We start from the raw sequence: 21,511 nt of genomic DNA on the forward strand, positions 1-21,511 counted from the left end.
GATTAACCCACAATGAATTGTATTAAAAATTACATTTTTCATTTTCGCTTTAACGTTTCAATTTCCAATTTAGAAAAACTATCAATCATTTTAATCTATATGTTACTTAAATAATATTTACTAATATTTACTAAAATCCTAATATATGAAACACGTGGCCTGTAATAATATAAGCAGTCAAATAAAACACTACAAACTTACTGACAACAATGCTGTTAATCTATTATAATAGAAATGAAGGTGTTTAGTGCACTTTATGTCCAAAAAATGAATAGAAATAAGTAAAATATATCCAACAAGAGTAATGTCCAAAAAATGAATAGAAATAAGTAAAATATATCCAACAAGAGTAGAACATTAATATTGTTTCATAGCTTAAACAATCATTAATTGTTGTACTCTTCTTCTTTATTCATCCTACATGTCAAAGTGTCTGTTCAATTTTGAGTATCTTCTAAATCTAAACAGTCGCACCAGAGTATTGTCGGTCGTCCAAAGCTCTTCAACCTATTAGCGGCTTGTAGCAAGATATTCATTCCCATTTTTTCTTTTTGTTTTGTCTCTGTTGTTTTAATTATTTATTTTGTTTTACTTTTGTCAGGATCAGGTATCTATATTAAAATGTTCATTTTTCTATAGTAGGCTCTAGGCTGTTTAGTCAATCTGCTACTTTATTAGAATTTGTGTTGAGCGTCTTTTCCCATTTTGGGTGTTGTTTGAGCTGGATATCTCTATCACCAGCTAATTTAAATTCAGTGTTCGGACTATTATTTTTGCGTCAACTTAATTTACATCATAGCGGTTCTTTATAAGTAGTCATACATTTTCTGTTTTCAGTTGCTATTGCCATATTTAGATTTTTTCCTTTTTGTGTTAAACAACGTAAGAATCTTTGACTATCGTCTTCATTCTTCGTTAAAAGGACAGCGTCTTCTGTATAACATAGTATTTTTACTTTCACATTCCTCAATTCACATAATTTTCCTTTACGATGTTCCATTACTACCTCATCTAGGGTATTTTGCAAAATTCTCCTGGTGCACATTAATTAGATAATATTATTTAAATTCTATTAAAGGCTTTTCATAAATCTATAAAGTACAGAAATGCTGGTCTATTATATTCGATAGATTCGATAAAGCATCTGTACGTGATCCTCCAAATCTAAACCATTGTTGTTTCTGTAGGTGTCATTAACTAAAAGATCCTAAGGATATTTTGAAATAATTCTGTCATTTTCTCTGCCAATGCCACACCTTCATATAAATTTGATCAATCCCTGTATGACTAGTCAACACCAGTTAATCTACAATTACTTATTTTTCTTAAAGTTTTGTATAGAAATTTTTTTATAATGGGAGTAACTATATCCAAATATATATTACATATATATATATATATATATATATATATATATATATATATATATATATATATATATATATATATATATATATATATATATATATATATTGTGACGATTGGGGTTTATAGAAAATAATTTATGTTATATACTACATAATATTAGATATAAAAAAGTATTTGATTATTTTAAGAAGTTATATACTAGAGAATTTAATAAAAATATATTTATGTGAGGGCATTTTTAATAAATTAGCATATAATAATTGTAAAAAGTTGTATTTTAATGTTGTAAATATATTTAAGTGAGCCATGTGCATAGGCAACCAACTATACAGTGAGTGATAGACAGATATACTTACTCTCCAAGTGACATTTTAGGAAATAATTGGGAATATAAAGTGGGGTTATAATAATATATTGTTTGAATTGTGTATTTTATTAAATTAGAGTGTTAGTTACTAATTTGAATGTTTATTCTGATCTGAAAAGCCTAAATGTCAACAAAATTATCAATGGAACATTAACGAATTCTCCAGAGTGCAGAGTGTGACCATTGTTTACGGTCGAACATTCTGGAATAATGATTATGTCGGTGGATGGAACAGATATTTTTTCGAGAACATCCATATCGAAGAAATAGAACGAAATCGAACATGATTTCTTACCAGATGATTCTAGAATATCCAAAAAGATATAAATACCCGTGATTTGGATTCAAGATAGCAGTTTTTAGTCAGAAGTCAGGCCAGTTTATTATGAAAGTTAGTAGACACATTTAGTTAGTGAAGTAAATTGTTCAGAATTTTCAAGAAGTCAGTCAGAAAAGTTTAGTAAGAAATATGAAAGTTAGTTGGAGTCAGTGAATCAGTTACAAATAGTCAAATGGTTTAATATAGTGAGTTAAATGAACATTAAAAATTATGCATATATTTAATGCACATTTATAATTATACACAAATAATTATTGAAGATTATAAAAGTATATTAGAAGAATATTGGATGGACATTGGAAGGAATTAAAATTATATTATGATTGGAGATTAGTATAAATCAACTTATAATAATTAGATATTGGTATATTGAAAAGAAGAATAAATATAAATGGTGTTTGCTGGTTTGCTTGGTGGTGTATAAATGCTGGTGAAGAAAACTATATCTTAAATTGGTAGAAGCTGATAATTGGAAAAAGTAATTTCACAAAAACAAGGATAACCGAAGTACGAAGACATTCAGTGATGATTAGAATCTATATAGTGGAAAACAGTTCATTTAGGCATTCAGTGAAAGAAAGGTACAAAATTTTGTTAATATAATTTAGTTAGTGTCATAACAATTTCAATTTTGAAGATAGTTTGTTTAAATTTTACATTGTCTATAGAATTTAATTAGTTTTATAAGAATATCAATTTAAAGATAGTTTATTTTAAATTTACATTGGCTAGGTTAGATATATATATGTGTGTTTCATAATAGTTATAATAAAGATAATTTAAAAAAGTACTTACAAGCTAATTCTTTGAGAACCGCGATAAAAACCCTATATATTATATTATTAAAAATACTCATTGCTCATCATTCAAACAAAAAAACACATCATAACAATATATATATATATATATATATATATATATATATATATATATATATATATATATATATATATATATATATATATATATATATATAACTGTTTTGGATGGGTTGAATTTAAACAAAAGATCAGAAATTCAAAATCCAAGCAAAATTTATAATTATATTCTTTCTTTATGATTTATATATAAAACTCCTAAAATGTCATATTTAATTCTCCATATATATGTTACATTTTTTCAGACATCTGTCAACGGTGAATAAATCTTCTTCTTTTTTGTTACTAAACAAAAAAGAATGTTTAAACGAAATTTTATTTTTGGCAATATAATTGTCAAAAATAAAAATTTTAAGTTGGCATTTATGACATTGAGGCTTATTTGTAATTGGTTGCTATTTTAACTTATTTATAAATTCAATTGTTTTTGTATTAATTATTATTAAAAAAATGTTTTCAAAATTATACTAAACATTTTCAGAGAAGCATTTATTAGATTAGGACATTTTTATATTAATTATTTTTAAGATGTATTAGCAGCAATTTTTATTTACTAAACTAATTTTTATTTGGTAAGTTAACAAAAAAATTTTTTTTTCTAGTTCAACCTTGTAAGATATTTTGTCTTTTTTAGCTCTTGATAATAATTGAACACAATTGAAAGCTCGAGATATAAAAAAATAGTTAGCCAATAGCCCTTTTATTGACTCCAACCCATCCAAAACAGTTATATATTTTTTCCAAACGAATCACAAGTACTTCTTTTTTCTTATTCTTATATATATATATATATATATATATATATATATATATATATATATATATATATATATATATAGATATATACATCTAGGTTGATGTTTTTTTGAGAAATTTCTTAAAAATAGATAATTTACAATAAAGTTTAATTAAATTATTTATGATAGTGATATGTTTGTTATTTTCATTCAAAAAAATTCGTATATTAGGAACAATTTTTTTTAAACCAACCTGCTCAATATCTGTAAATCTGTTAGCGATTTGTATGTAATGAAATGTTATAGAACGAGGTTTATCTATTAGGCGATTGTAGCACTACTAGTTCCTTTATCAGAACGTAGGCATTTCTTGAACATAAACAAAATCCCACATATTGGAATCTCTTTGTACCTTGTGCTAATGATAGTTTTGTGCCTACACTTTTCTATTTTTTAATTTACTAATGTAAATCATGTAGAGTATATATTTATAAAATAGAACAATATATTTTTGTTAGGGAATAACTATTTTTGGAAACTAGGATATTAGTCAACATCAAGTAATAAAAGAAATTTATATTGTTAAAACATGTTTAGAATGAAAAATAAAAATAAAAAATATTTATTGATGGAGAACGAGTAAACAAAAATTTTAAGTATTAAGTAAGACCTCGGAAAGACTGATGAAGGCACTGACTTTCATAGATATTGTGGGTGGAGTTAAGATATACAAATTAAAATTTTTGAGTATTTTACAGGGTGATTGCCCAGAATTATTGCAAATTCTTTTATAATAGAAGCAAATATACGATTTAAAATTTAAAAGGAAATTTTCTTTATTTTCTCGGTGTATCATTTGTCTACAATAGATACGGTAATATAAATGATATGCATATTTTTATGCCAAAATCATGTTTACATTAATTTTAAAAATTTTTATTGACTAACCGAGATCAAAAATAATCTTTTTTGATTTATTTTCGTTGTTTTGTATACAAGAAGCCTCTAAACTCAAATATTTTGTTTTCTTTTCTAGTTTACATGAAACGCCTGATATTTTATATCGTAAAGGCAATTGAGGGGTTTTTTGCAAAAACCCCATTTGTCATTATTTACAACATTAAAGATATTTAAAAAAAAGTTATTTAATTGAACCGTATTAAGTTTACGGAAATTCTCAAATTAGTGATTAATTATTTTGATGATTACACACAGTTTACAATATAAATAACATTTTTTTTTCTTTGGTTTTTTTATGAAAGAACATTTATTCATTTGACATATATGGGGTTTTTGCACGAAATTTTCATTAATTAATAGGAAAAACGATATTTATATTAAACCAAAAAAAAAATGAAATTTTATTTGAAATGTGAAAAAATTGAAATAAGTATGAAATTTTTGAAATTTTAAACAATATATTTAGTCTTCATCACTTACACCACTGCTGTTAGCGTCTTTGTCTAAATCGGTAATCTTTTCAGACTGATGACCAGATTCTGTGAGCAGTTCGTTTAGCATAAAAGTTTCGAGCCTCTGTTTTTTCAAATATTGGGTTATATTTCTTTTTTTTCGTATGGAACATCCAAACGCGTACTATTATAACGGTTTAAATTCAAACTCTTTCGGTATACCACGTTTGTTTTTTATAAGGGATTTTTCCCAGCTACCTGTATAAGTCTGTCTTACTAAAATAACCCCAGTTTCATCAACTGAATATCTCAACATTCGCGCAGTTTTAATTTTCACTGAAGGACGAGTTGATCTAAGAAAAAATATGAGTTACTGCTTCTGAAATGTTAAATATCATAGAGTGATTGACATCAGTTACGAAAAACGGTGATGGTTTGCTCCTAGCATTCTTAATTACGTTTTCCTATTATTTAGGCATTTCGATGGTTTCAGATTTTTTATGCTTTTTCAATCAATGAAAAATCTTGGTCGCAACTTAAAAATGAAGGCCTCGAATAGGAAATACATGTGTGATAGTTTCAAACATGTGTAAACCATGGACAAGCAAGTACAAAAATTTCATAAGAGCATAGTTTTTATTTTGCCCGGCACATCCGTCGCTTATTAGGATAAGGTTCTTTGTTGTCACCTCATTAGATCGTAAATATTGAGACAATAACAATATTACTTTAAAAATAACTATTTGAAAGATTAAGAGTTCAAGTTTACGAAAAAAGAACTTTAATATGGAGGGCTTATTAAAAATAATATATACATAATAGTAAAAATGTGTTACTTTTTCATATAATTTACCGGTGATCACCAAAATTATCAAAACCAGATGTTGAATACCTGTATCAAAGAGTGTCACGAAAAGGTCTTTTTGTTTGCTAATTTCACTGGTGTGTAAGCTCACTGTCTTCAGCCAATCGGAGTAATTGTTCTGCACTGAATTCCTGTCCTATTGCGAATGTTTTTGAGCCATGACATCTACTTCCTTCCAATTAATCTGCGGTTCTAAATTTTACCCTGTATGATAAGCTGAAAAATTCGTTATCGATCTCCACTAAAAACATGCTCTAGGTATAAAATTGTTCTTATTTTTAATACTTTTTTTGAATAATAGGATTACCTCGCTTGTCCTCATTTCTTAGGGTGTTTTATTGTGTCTTGTCATCTTGTTAATTAATATCGTTAGTTAATCTATTATTCCATCGGACCTCCATATTTCAACAATTCATTTGATATTCCACCTTTTTCTGCAGCCTTTTTGTTCTTTAGTTTTTTATGTATTTTTTGTACTTAATGCCTTCTTATGTGCACTTCTTCGTTTATGGTAATTTCTAGTGTTTGTTGTTCCAATGTTATTTAGTGGTTTTCTGTATATAACTTTTTTACCATAAAAATCGTGCTGCGGTTCATTTGACAAGCGTTATCAGTGCTCGTTTTAAATTCTTCTAACAAGTGCGTGTGTTTCATTTCTTATTATATTGTTATCTTTCTACGCTTGTTGTAGCTTGTTTGACATGTACTTTAAGTAAGCTTTTTTACCTTGCATTTTTTCTTCACCTCTGTACAGAACCACGGAGTTTTTCGCTTTGGGAGAGACTTACATTCATTTATCTTTCTATCGCTCAGAGCTTCTCTAGCAGAGTCTAAGTCATGGATGATATAATATGTGTTTCTGTATTTTTTTGGTATTTTTTTAGTGTAAATACCTTGTTCTGTCGTCTGTAGATTTTCAACTTTTATTTTTGTGGTGTATTCTGCAATTTTACTTTTATGATATACATGTTTTTATTTGGGATTTTGCATAATGTTCGCTTTTGATCGCTTCCCATCTGTACCAATGTTAGTGCCCTTACATCCAAAATTTGAGAAGGGAGTATTTCTCTATTTGAAAGAATGTGGTCTATCATAGATCTTTGTCATCTGGTATTTCAAAGTTTCAAAGGTATCTTGTGGTAATATATCGTGACCAACTCGGGCGTTCAAGTTACCCATAATTAACATATTATATTGATTGTGTGGAATTTAATTTACTATGCTCTGGAGGTGTTCGTAGAAACTTTTTCTTGTAATTACATCTCTGTTATTCTCAGGTGCATCGATCGCTATCACATTTTAGCCCTTGCCATCTAGTTTAATGTTTCTGCGAACTATTCTTTCCGAGACATTTCTAAAAGATTTCTTTCTTCTACTTGGAAAACTGTTCCTTTTGACATTTCTACTTATGCTCGTTTTGGTTAGGATTCCTTTTAATTAATTTTTTGCCATTGCTTAGTTTTATTTCTTTTTTCTAGTCTTTGTATTTATCTCTACTTTTAATTTTGAATATTGAAATATTGATTGTAAAAATTAACTCAGAGGCTCTAACTTGTTCAGATAATTTAATTTAAAACATTCTTTACACATAGCCGATAAAATAATGATAAAATTTCTTATATACCTTTTATAGACGTTAATTGTGCAGTATATCATGGGCTGGGTATTAAAAATTTCCGCTTGCTTGGATTAATGGACGAGAAGTTAAGGTTTTAAATTCTAATCCCAAACTTGAGGCTTAAACCGTAAAATGATCTATTTGGATCTAATCTAAATTTCAAATGAACCGTTTGAGTTAGGAGGTTTATTAATCTGTTTAGTTGTGGCGATTTTTACCGCGACCACTCCGAAATAATTGGTTTATTCTTTAATTAGACATTTTAATGAATGTTCTTGATATTATATAGTTGATGCTTGAGTGCACAAAGCTTTTAAAAAGTTTAATTTAATTTGGCAGTTAGCAGCTTTTAAAAACCCTCGATTATAGTACCTAATCGTTGAGTTTCCTTTTGGAAAGAGGATTAAATGTTAGTTAAAATGTTTTAACAATTTACAAAATCTCTGGTGAAAGCGAAAAGACGGGTTACTCGTTTACCATCTCCAATGTTATTCCAAGAATAGTAAAGGATAAGCAAGAATATATTAAATTTTAGTGAGATTTTGTAATTCATTTTCAAAATTTTTATTCCTGCGTAGTTTGTTTGAAAGATTTCTTTTTAATATCCCCATCTTAACCGAAGCTGTACTAGGCTTATTCTAAATTTTACTCTAATTCTGATTTTTTTGGATTTTTTGGCTCTTTTGTTCTTTAAAATTTCTTGTTAGAACACAACTAAGTTTATACCTCTAAGGAGTTTCGAAAGGTATAAACTACTTATACTTATAGAAATGCTAAAAGATTTTTCTCTAAAAACTCATATTTCAAAATAGTTTTATTAGTCTTTAGTGTTATTATTGATAGTTCTAAAATACTTATATTGTTTCAGTATATAGTAGTAGTAGTAGAAGTAGTATTTATAGTAGTATTATATATAAGTTTTTAACCGTTAAACGCTTTAACCGTTTTTATTTGTTTTCTGGTTTCAGTCATATATTGTTTATAAATGATCAGACAAGATATTAAAATTTGTGTAGAATATTTATATATTTCTTTTATTTTGTATATGTGCGTTCGGTACAAACCGAATATAGTGTCTGCCACTAAATTTTCTTATCAGCAAAAACATCATTGTCCTCTAGTAGATACCAACGAACTGTCAATTTATAATACCAAAGATAAAATACAAAAGTAGGACAGATATATACTCATACAAGGGCTGTTCCTCAAGGTAAAAACAAATAATTTTGCGATAAATGTTAAAAACTTATATTGATTAGAATAGATAAACAAATAACCAGAAATATTAATCACAAAAATACATTTCTCAATTTATCATTAAGGGCAAACTAGAAAGAAAAAGTGATATTGAAAGAAAAATTTTTTCTGGTTTCATATTAGAAATTAGGCAGGACGAAGTTTTAAAGTGCTTATCAGAACACATAGACATTTTTAATGACAGAGATTGCACATAAATGTGGAGGTAATAAACGATCGGTTATTTATTTATAGTATTTAATGTCAAAGACGTTGTTGTAATTGATCAAACATATGAATATATATGCAGACTTTCGATTTGATCTCCATATACCAAAAATCTTATGAAACCTTTTTGGCATTCTGTCACTTCCTTTTTTATTATCATGGTATTATTACCTTGCCGAAACGTGATTTTACACGTCAAAATTTATTTTATAATTTATATTGTAATTTATTTTATAATTAATGTCAATTATGCATTAATGTCTGCATATTATTTAGGTACATCCAATTTATTGGTTTATGGTGATGCCAGTTTAATAGTTTACAGTTCATTTATTGTCATGAAATTAAGGGTGGTGATTAAAAATATCTTTTCAACTAGATGCCAAGTTGTAATTTTAATAACCAACCTTACCAAAACAGATCTGCAACTAATTTATATGTGACAAATCAAATTAAATCTATATCTATAATTATAGAGTGTTTAGTATATTTAGTCCAATATTTGACACGTTACCTAAAAATCTTCATGAAATCGGTTTTAAGTCGATTGCATCTTATATTTTAAGCTACTATATTTGTCAGAGATTTTTGATTATAGTTAGCCAGATATCTAGAAGCGCGTTTGATGGAATGAAAGCAGTATTATGCAATGGAAAACTAAAAATAGAATTTAAAACTAGAGTATTGAGATGCTACGTATCCTCTGCCCTTTTATTTATATAGAGTTTAAGCCTGGACAATTATGGACGCAACTCTTAAAAGACTTGCCAGCTTTAAGATGTGGTGTAATCGAAGAATGTGGAAAATATCATGGACACAATACGTAATAAACACGGAAATGTTAAGAAAGATGAAAAAAGAAAAAGAAATACTTACACTATAAAGAAAAGAAAAATGAGGTACTTTGGTTACATACTAAGAAATATAAGTATAAATATAAATTGATGCGATTGGTTATACAAGGGAAAGTGGTAGGAAAAAGAGGACCGAGAAGACGACGCATGTCCTGCTTAAAAAATTTAAAGCAATGGGGTTGAAAACAACAATAGAACTCTTTGGAACTGCTGCAGAGTAAATTGGGCCATGATGATCACCAACGTTCTTAAAGGATGTGGCACACTAAGAAGAAGAAGAAGAAGAAGGAAATTAATTACCTTTTAAACATTCAATTCGCTTGTAGAGCAGCTCAGACACATACGTTGCAACTCTAGAAAATCACTATCTACGTGAGAGTAAGATAAGAGTAAGAGTAAAAAAAATGGCAAAAATGTTATAAACGACGGTAAATGAACCCTATTGTGTTCCCAGCAGCAGTAATGCATTGGTTAGTGATCAGTGTAGTAGTGTCTGGGTGCTCGGGAGACTGAGATCTTTCCCACTTAATCTCTTCGTCTCTATTTGTTTTATAAGAAACGTCATTTCATTTATAAATAAAAATGTATTTCTACAAATTCGCGCATCGTCGAATATCATGTATTACGTTTTTAAAATATTTTGAGTAAATTGGGAGTCATTGATCAGTCATTTGGTATACTTTTCGTAATTGGAAGTTCTTGAGGTAGATTTGTCAACAGTATGGTACTGGTTCAGTTAACGATTTAATATAATAACATAATGGACTCTAATTTATAGATGTCTGATTTAAAAATGTTAAAAGAGTTTACACGCAAACCTGTTTTGTTTCAATATGTTTTATTTAATATTTGAAATAATATAAAAGAAGTAAAAAGATGTTTTTATATTTTGTAACCGAATCTAAACTGATTCATAAATAAAAGACCACTTATACTCACGATAGAGAATAATCACCGAGTGCACACTGTGGTGATTTACACTGCGTGTACTCTTTATGTCCAGTGGTATTAATTACAATCTCACTACAATAAGAGCTGGGAAATACTAGTTACCCAGTTACTTATTTAGGTTAAGATTATCTTTATCAATTTTTTTAGCATAATCCAACAATAAAATTAAATAAGCCTTAGAAAATTAGCCTTTATTAGAATAATAAACGTCTACACAGGAGAGAAATACACTTCAATTATGAATAAATCAAGATTAGTATTTGAAAATTTAACCAAAATCCCTATGTCACTCTGCAATCTGAGAAACACAATTTTACACAAAGAGTTGTACAATGAGAAAAAACTTAATATTAAATATCACTATTATATATTTATAACTTATTTATTACCTAGATTATTTATACTCACATCCACATAAATATCTCCCCCAAATGAACGACCCCTAAAGGTTTGTCAGAGTAATTAAAAATACATGTAAAATCCGTATTATCATAATATATGGGCACATATGTAAAGGCAAAAAAGAAAATAGAATGTGGCGAAGAAGATACAACTTTGAACTATACAACATATACCAGGATCCGGATATTTTAACATTCATTAAAATAGTCTGCTGCGTCGGACATGTGGAAGAAGGCGAAATACAAACAAAATAAGCAAACAAGTGCCAATAGGAAAAAGAACAAGAGAAAGCTGAGACACGTAAAACAAATATAACAACCTTAACAATAAAAAATTGGAGAAAAAATTACGAAACAAATCGGAATAAAAATAAAATCAAATAAATTAAAAATTCATAACTAGTTAATCTATAAAATAAAGGACATTATATATAAAAAAGATTTTGACTCATGATCCTGAGTATGAAGATGAATATAAAATAGAATAGCACACAAAAATAAACTTAGAACAGATTAAGAAAAAGTACCTCAAAAATAAACTAAGAAGAGATCAAGAAACTTTATAGGTAATTCTTTTAACAAAATTATGGGAAAGATAAAGAATTCAACATAAGGTGTATACCGAATAGATAAAGCTATCGAATTTATCCTCTTATGAAAAATTTTAACTATAAACATACTATAATTACGTAGTTCTATCAAATATGTCATTGTCCACAAATATCCTTTAATTTGAATCAGTAACTCCATCTTCGAATAAATAATTCATGATGTTGTGCCATAATCCATTCATTTTAAAATATTTTTTCTAGAGACTGTCAGCATTGCTACAGTCTGCTTTAATTTATATTCACTGTTTAGATAATATTGTATTTCTTGTTGAAAAAAAAAATCTAAACGCGAAACGGAAATCACAAAATATGCGATTTTCTCTTTCTTTGCGTAGTCTCTCTCGGCTTTCCATTATTCTTTTCCATCTTTTTATGTTTTGACGAAACATTTTTAGGCCCCTATTATTTGTATATTATAATATAAAATTTACAACATAATTTAGGTATAGATAATAGGATACCGCTGTGGACTCCATTGTAACATCAGACTCCCATCTCTGCAGATGCGAGCTTTATGACTATCGGTGTTAATTGCACTCTATGTGTAAGAAGTGGGTGTTGGAATTCACCGTATTATAATAGTATATATGATACGGCACTTTGCAAATACCGGTCATTATCATGCAATATCACTTGGGGCACAAATCGCGCCTGCGTTTTACATAAATTAACAATTGTTCAGTAGTTACTTCTTTGTGTGCCATGTCTATTCACGGTTATAAGCCACATTAAGGTGTTAATTTGGAAGCGAACGTTCTATCTGTAAGATTTCTGTCAATAAATTTGTGGTGGTTATAGTATATGCTAGTTGCTAGTATATGCTCTTAAGTGTTGCAGTATTTAAATTGTATAGATATTAATAATGTTTTATAGTCGTCATAATTTAGATCAACAATCGTAATTCGGATAAGCAATGGAATAAGCCGACCTTCTCTTGGGTGGTTAGTCACTCGCACAAAAAAAAATAAAAATAAAGTAAATTACAATTTGAATGAAAATAAAGTAATCTTTAACACGTTTAAGTTCTTTTTATTGCTTTTGAAACATATACAGGGCATCTATTTGTCAGTAATGTAATAAACCTCTTGAACAAGGCCATTAACAGTTCATGTTAAACCTATGCATTTATTAAGCATGCTTATGTGTTGTCTCTGTATATTATGCTTAATATTATCAGTTTTCATAGTTGGAAGTTGACATACCGAAACAGAATATAACTGTTGAAAATCTTTTAAGATAAAATTGATGAAGAAGGAGTACAAAAAAATTTCATGTTTACCTAGATAAAAATTTATTGATGGCAGAAGTAGTTAAAATGATAAATATAATATGGTTAACTGGCGCCAGTCGCACTGGCACGACAGCGCTGGCATAATACTGGCATCATGTAAACACTTTTTCGTTTTTTAAAAACAGCGCTGTTTCGAATAGAGAGATGGACTATTTTTCATACATTGCTAGTGGGAACTGGTCTAGTAGGAACTGGCATGTCAGTAAGACTGAAACCAGCTACTGGATACGTGTAAACGTGCCTGTTCAGCGCTGTCCTAGTCAAGCACTGGCGTGCCAGAGAGACTGGAGCCAACTACTAGATACGTGTAAACGTGCCTTTAAGGTGCACGAAAATTAATATACAGACAACAAACAATCACAAATAAAAATAGATATGAATACATGTTGTGAATATATAATTTCAGTGTTAAATTCAAATAAGAGTGACATATTCATCCAAAGCTTACTTTAAATTAATAAAATTGTACCATCCTAACAACTGATACACTTTTGAAAGATTTTGTAAATTTTTTTAGGTTATGAATTGGTGATGAATTAACGACGGGTCTTATAAAGGTCAATTTAAAAATATTACATGTTTAAGTATCTAGTTGGAAATGGTACTTAAGGTTCATGTTTTGTTTTTTGTTTTTGTTTTGATGTGCCATCATAATCTCAAAAATATTAAATTGGTTCTCGGTTAAACTAACTCATTACCAAGTGGATTTATGATTGAATTAATTACCTTATTGTGATATTGCATACCAGTATGTTTGTCGTTAAAAAAAAAATGGTGAATCATCTGAAAACCTGAACATAATTTATGTACATATTACTAATTGGCATACTATTTAGTTAAAACTTATTCACATTATTTTGCGACTTGTAACGAAGGTTGGCGATCACTTCTTTAAACGCTTCCCCAATTTTTTCAGCGTAAAATATCTGTTCAACACTGAGGTGAGTCCAATCTGTAATATTCCTCAGCCAAATTTCTTCTTTCTTCCAAAGCCTTTTCTTCCCTTTACTCTTCCGTGCATTATGACTTGTAGAAGAAAGTATTTATCGTTTCGCGACCAACTGTTTACTTTTACATCTATATATAAGTAATATTCGTTAATAACTTATTTATTAAATACAATTTTTACTTAGATTTCCTAAACATATTTGTAAAAATACACCGCTCACCAAACTTTATATTGACAATATCAAAACATTATTTTAGTGAGTAGGCCACTAGCGAGCTGTAACTTTGTGATTTTATGATCTACAATAATTACGTCCTTTTTTTCGATGGCTCCATACTAAATTCTAGATAATACTTAGGCAGAGTTCATACAAGTATAATAAATCAGAACAACTTTTTCCATAATATTTTTATTCATGACGCCATGTATGTAATTGCGCCAACTTTATTTAAATGTATTTTTTAATGATATCCATTGCACTTTTATTTAAATAATTTGGTATTAATAAAAAATATACCACGCTTAATTTAATTACTTACTTTTTAGTATTATTATTATTGATATGGAAAAAAAAACGTTTCTCACAAAATTTTTTTAAGTTTAGTAACTCTTAAATGATGTTATGTTTCTGCGACCGGTTTCGTAGTTTACAATTTATATTCCATCATCAGAACTATGAAACAAAGACTAAAAATAAAATCATTTGTTACCAATATTGCAATATTAATATCCTATAGTTATTGTAGTACTGACTAATACGTAAGTCCACAATACATCGGTTTTACCAGAGTTTGATAGAATATTATTATTACTGCTAGTTTCACATGATTCTATTTTTCAGGACATTTTTTTATTAATTTTACACCAAAACCAATGCATATTATAAAGACACAATATTTTTAAAAACAGAAGACAAATTGAATTTTAGTTATTATTTTAATTCTAATAAGTAAATAAATATTTCTACAATGTCTATGAAGCCTCACTATATTAATTTCATGATGTAACGTCAGTAATAATTTCTCGATTCATAGCTATATATACGGTTTATAATAACCGTTTTTATCAAAGTAGAAACAGGTCGCAAGCGAATTGTTGCAAGTCAGTTGTCTTTGATAAAAAACTAAATTGAAACCATTAATTAGAGTCCTAGATGAAAGGTGACGCACGTCCATTCTATTGGACTCTGGATAATACACCGACAAGTGAATCTAATGATCCTAATGGCATCTTCCTTTTAAGCTGTTGACCGACACAGCAGAAATAAATCTGAATTTTTTCCAAGACAACTTTGTCGTTAAATTTAACGGCTCTCTTGATAACAATTATAAAATACTATAGCAACATTAAAAACAATTAAAGAAGATTCGGAGAATCTATTGTTTTGTTTTCTCTTTAGGCGATTCGCAAGAACTTGTGATATTTTTTAGTAAATTAAAGAGTTGTTATTGTTCACAACACGCTATTTTTTAATCTATATGTATATATATATATATATATATATATATATACTGTATATATATATATATATATATATATATATATATATATATATATATAGATATATATATATATATATATATATATATATATATATATATATAAGATATACATATATATATATATATATATATATATATATATATATATAAATATATATATATATATATATATATATATATATATATATATATATGGCTTTTTGTCTATTAAATCGAAATGTATATAAATTAATAAATATGTCCTTTAATTAAGCGATTACTATCTTTATGTATATAACATTGTTCAAATGTCCATCGAGGTTAAGTTGGTTTTAAGCGCCACTGTAGTTTGTGGCTTATTCAAAAAGACCTGTGACTTAAGAAATCCCCAAAAAAAAAGAGGATGACCATGCCCTCAAATAGCTTGTGCAAAATGTACAGTATGGCATGAACTGCGTGGCATAAGCTGTGTGGCATGTCGCCTTGTTATTGAAACCCCATGTAATTCGAGTCCATATTATCCAAATCTGACCAGACTCGCCGTTGACGGTGATAGCCTAGCCAGCGCCAAAGCAGGTTTAAAAGCTGGTCTTTCTAGTCAAATTAAAAATTTGAGGGGCTTTCAGGAGGTCCAAGAACACAAATTTTTGCGAAAGTTTCAAGATTGTTGATGCTTTTTTTATTTTTTATTTAAAATTAAAAAAAATAATAATAATTTAAAACTGTTCATAATTTTTTAAATGAATTATTCTACAGTATGATGCAAATGTATGGAATAAATTCATTCTTTCAGAAACAGATGACTTTTTAAAAAAATCTTAAAACACGTCAATTTCAATTTTTGAATGACCATCAACTGACATATATGTGTTGGATATTACGTCATCAGTGTTAGCGTAATGACGTAATCGACGATTCTTTTAAATCCAAACCGAGGTCACGCGACAGCTCATTTGAAAGGTCTCCTTATCGTCTTTGCAACGATATAATAATTTGAATATTTATTTCTACAGGGTTAACCTTACAAACTTAACAGGGTTAAAGGTCTCCTTATCGTCTTTACAACGATGTAATCACTTGAATATTTATTTCTACAGGGTTCACCAAAATTATGAACCAATTACTCAATCAACAGTAAGTAAAAAAAAAAAAATATTAGAGAAACGGGCCATATTAAAGATATTCCGAGAAGTGGTAGAAAATCAATATCTGAAGCCAAGAAACTGGATGTTGTACTGGCGTTTCAAGAAAACCACCATACCAGTTCTAGGCAGGTCGCACTAGATAATAATGTCTACCAATCAACTGTTGTAAAAGTGCTAAAAAAGGAGAAGTGGTATTCATACAAAGTACATCTGGTCTAGAAGCTATTAAAAGATGACATATAGAAGAATCGAATTCTGCGAAACCGTTATGGAAAAATGTAACAGATATCAGGGTTTCATGCAAAAGGTACTTTTTTCTGATGAAACGTCTTTTATGCTGAACAGTCACGTAAATCGCCAGCCATATCAATACTAGGCAAGTGAAAATCCACATTGGATGAAAGAGTATAGGACACAATATCCCGAGAAGGTGAATGTTTTGGACCGGCATTAAAAACAATCAAATTGTAGGGCCATATTTTTTTGAGGAAAACTTAACTGCTTCTCGTTATCTAGAATTTCTTCAGGATTATCTGTTGCCACAGCTGAATCGGCTATTACCAAATATAAATGATTTGTGGTACCAACATGATGGGTACCCACACTACGGCGTTGAGGTACGAAATTACCTTAATAACGTTTTCCCAGGTAGCTGGATACGTAGAAGAGGGCCCATCGCATGGCCACCAAGGTCTCCAGATTTGACTCCGATACACTTTTTTGGATATAGATACTCCAGATACACGTTGGAAAAGAATTTATTGCCCATCTTTCACAATATATTATTGCTGAAGGTAAACATTTATTTTAAGTTATTTGTATTAATAAACCAACAGTTTTGGTTAACCCTGTAGAAATAAATATTCAAATTATTATATCGTTGCAAAGGCGATAAGGAGACCTTTCAAATGAGCTGTCGCGTGACCTCGGTTTGTATTTAAAAAATCGTCTAACACATATATAGCAGTTGATGGCCATTCAAAAGTTAAAATTGACGTGTTTTAAGATTTTTTTTAAAAGTCATCTGTTTCTGAAATAATGAATTTATTCCATACATTTGCATCATACTGTATGAACAATGAAAGCCTTTGAGTAAACTTTAAAAAGGAAAAATTTTAAAGAAAAGCGAATTTTGACTGCAGTTAGTTATTGACAACTAAGTCATTTGTGGGCAAAATATAAAAAATTTTCACTAAGTATTTAAATTATATCATTATCATTCATATCGTTTAAACGTAAACTTTTTCGATAGTATTATTTCTATTCACCTACACTTAGTTTTGAAAAAATCCATTCTAAAACGAATTTACTTTTTATGTGATCGAATTAGTAAGAAATATAATAGGTCCTAATAAAAGCAAACCGAAACTAACAAAGCAGAAACTGTTTTATTTTGTGTCTCCATATGTTAATATCAGTATTAAGTAATTCATATAATATTCTTAGAATTTAAATAAAAACTGTAATTATTACATCAAGAACAACACCGTTAACGAAAATTCAAATGATTTCCATGAAGTCGCTGTTAGCAGGTATTTACATGAATCCACAACGGAAGCACCTACCGCATCCTCACAGAAGCTTAATCGCTGCTTTCGTATCTTCCTCAAAACCATAACTGTAAGATAATGGGATTTTCCTCAGTATCAAAGAGGGAAGTGGGTGTTCTAGCTAATAGTCTGCCTACCTTCTATTGGAGATAAAGCATGATATAAGACCAACCATTCTAAAGTAATCACTTTTAAATAGTTTTTAACGTTTAGAGATTGAGCGATAAGTTAGTGATTTGAATAACGGGTGTGAAGTTAACTGATATGATAGTTTGTTGTTAAATGGAATATTTAATTTCTTGTTAACTGAAAAAGAACAGTTGATATATAACTACATGTTAGAGAAAAAGTGAGTCGGTATTAAAGTATATTCTTGTTTTGCAGTTAGACTTTTCTATCTTAGTCTTAAAGTTAGCAGCAGATGAATAATTCGCTTAATGCTCTTAATTTTACATTGAAAGTAAATCTACAAGTGCAGCCATAAAAGTGTGTTTTACGTTTCAAAATCTTTGTTCGGTAAGTCTACTTTGGGCTTTAATTTTTGATGCAATCCATTTTAATTTATCATCAACTAGGTTTCTTCAATTTTCCGTAATCCTCTCGTTTTCGTTAATTTACTTTTAATACATCATATGTAAATCTCATAAATTATGACCTATCTTTTGAATTCAATAAGTAACTAAACTTTTATTACTAATTTGAGTACTTTTTAATTTGTCCCATAGCCAATGTGGGCCAACTCAAATATCTGTCGTAATATTATAAATTTTGCCTCTCGGACTCAGGAACTCTAGCTTATATATTATTATTATTATTATTATTTTGTAAATTTCTATCTTTTTAAAACAACCTGAAATAGATATTTAGTACTTCCCACTCTTCCTATTTTATCTTATTATTTGGTTATCGTTCGGGTTTTAAATATTGTATTGTTTAACATTTCAACTTTTTAGTTTTATCTGTAATTTTTACGCTTAAGCATTTAGTTGCATAAACATGTTGACGTTGTTCGAGTTATGATTACTACATAAATTAAAGATTTGCCTTATTGTATTTCGCGATCTTTATGTGAAACCAATCAAATACCCATCTCAAGTTAAATTGTCGCAACGAGATGAAAAGATAACCGCCATCGAATTTGTATTCAAAGCACTCGGTGAATTTAAACACATACGATGTGGCCAGTTTGTCATGCTTATAAGGAGAAACTGCTTACAAATATTCAAGGAAAGGTAAGGTGGGTGGTTTTTATGTTTATTCGCATCGTTACCTGACTCCATTCTGATTTACCACTAGAAGAAACGACGTAAAGCTATGTACCGTCAGTATTTTTATCAACAAAGCCTAATTTAATAATCTGTTTCCCCATTATCCATTTATTTTCACCTATTTATGAAGGACTCTTTACCGACTTCTTTACTTACTTATATTCTAATACTTTTGCCGTAGAAACTTTTTTAAGTTTCTGCAACATCTACATACTGGGAAGTGTCAGTCGTTTAATAAGTTATTTTAATTATATTCATATAAAATAAAATCAAAATACTTTCACATTCTTATTTCAAAACTCTGAATTCCATTAAGTTTCATCAATATTACTGTTCATATTATATATTTGTAGTAGATATTAAAGAAAAAATGAGACTAAAACACTTTAGATTTTTATTTTTAGTATTTAACTGCTGCTGGATATTTCTCAATATAATCCAATTTTCTCTATCTTGCACTTGGACTTGTTTTTGACTAGTTTTCCCATATTCGTTTATGGTAGTCTTCCTGTTATATGTATATTTTATTAAACAAAATATGTGTATTTTATTAAACAGAAACTTTAATATAAATCTCTATAGCATGTCTGCATTACAAAATCTTCTATTGTCAAATATGTGCTTCCACTGCCAGGATACTAAATAATACCGATATCCGCAACCCTATTTCCAACGGCGTATCCTATATAGTTGTTGTTGTTCGGGTTTCTAATAGGACATTAATATTAATTCTGATCTTATGATTTGGAGTCTAAAAATTTGAAATGTGAATATTTTATTTGTAATAAAAATTAATGGGCAAATAAGAAGTATAAATAGGAAGTAGATATCTTTAGAAAACCAGGTAATTTGCATTAATACTGCTATATAATATTGAAATCATACTATATTTTAAATTGAAATAATTACTTAATATTTTGATAATATTATCAAGAGATGATTTTAACATTTTGTAATAAATATCTCATTAGTTTTCGGAGTATCTTTGAACATAGCAGCATCATGATCGGTGCCCATTCTATAACCACCAGATAGTCACTTAGGCACGTTGACCCCTGTGTGTACTAGAAATGGTACGTAACAAGTTTTACACATAAACTGTGTGTATCATGTATCAAGTTTTTTATAGAACTGTGCACCTTACTTTTGCGTTTTCTTAATCAATTTTATAAATTCTTACATGTTCTCTCTTCTAATTTTACAAAATGTACAATAGATGGCTTTTTTTTAATTCGGTTTATATTGTGTTCTAAAAACAAATTTTATTTTTTTGCTATTGATTTGTCTGCGGCTGTATTTACTAATAATGTGTTAAAGTTCTATCCTACTTTATTGTACTGATAATATGGCATTATTTGATTGGAGACATTAATAAATGATTTAATGCTATTATACTCTAGACTTGGCTCTAACTCTCCGTTTTTCATTTTTGTTAGCGAAGTATAGGCATCGGTTTGTGTTTACTTTTTGATTTAAGTGTCTCTTGTTAATGAGTATTACGAACGATTACCTTATGCGAAATTTACGTTAAGGTCGTACATAAAATTATGAGAACCTTTAATTAACAAAAGGTTATATAAGTTAAAGTACTTTATAAGTAATTTTATCTTCTAGCAAAAGATTTTCGCATAGCCCAGAGGACAGAAAACGATATTGTTATATCGTTTTCGTTCATGGCCGCCAAAGCAGGTGGCGCCTCTGCATGCTAACCACTGCTGTGGTAAAATTTTGGGAGACATTCGTTGGACTTTCCGAGTTTTAATTTGTATCAGCCCAAGTGTCTGATGAGGCTGGGATATGCCGAAATGAGTCATAACACTTTAGTGATACCTATTCGAGCACGGGAAGTTTAACGAATTTGTCCTGCTAGGCCATATATTTGGCCATTTAAATCAACAAAGCGATAGCAGCTTTTGCTAGAAGAGTTATTTTTTTCATATATATATATATATATATATATA

The 21,511-nt window shown here is 28.8% G+C and overlaps 2 protein-coding genes across 7 annotated transcripts in view; both read left to right on the forward strand.

Moving 5' to 3' along the window:
• Positions 1-21,511, forward strand: part of klu (zinc finger protein klumpfuss) — a 319,177-nt gene that overhangs the window by 286,647 nt on the left and 11,019 nt on the right. The window contains exon 1 of one of the 6 annotated variants that reach the window (XM_072532133.1): positions 18,477-18,798. The exons of 4 other annotated variants lie outside the window; for them this stretch is intronic. The gene's annotated coding sequence lies outside the window, so the exon portion shown is untranslated. Of the gene's footprint in view, positions 1-18,476; positions 18,799-21,511 lie in introns of those variants that run through there. One more of the 6 variants, XM_072532134.1, reaches the window with a different exon arrangement.
• Positions 1-21,511, forward strand: part of LOC140441417 (uncharacterized) — a 238,108-nt gene that overhangs the window by 3,945 nt on the left and 212,652 nt on the right. The window lies entirely within an intron of this gene.

The sequence above is a fragment of the Diabrotica undecimpunctata genome, chromosome 5 (assembly GCF_040954645.1).
Source record: "Diabrotica undecimpunctata isolate CICGRU chromosome 5, icDiaUnde3, whole genome shotgun sequence".
NCBI classification, from domain to species: domain Eukaryota; kingdom Metazoa; phylum Arthropoda; class Insecta; order Coleoptera; family Chrysomelidae; genus Diabrotica; species Diabrotica undecimpunctata.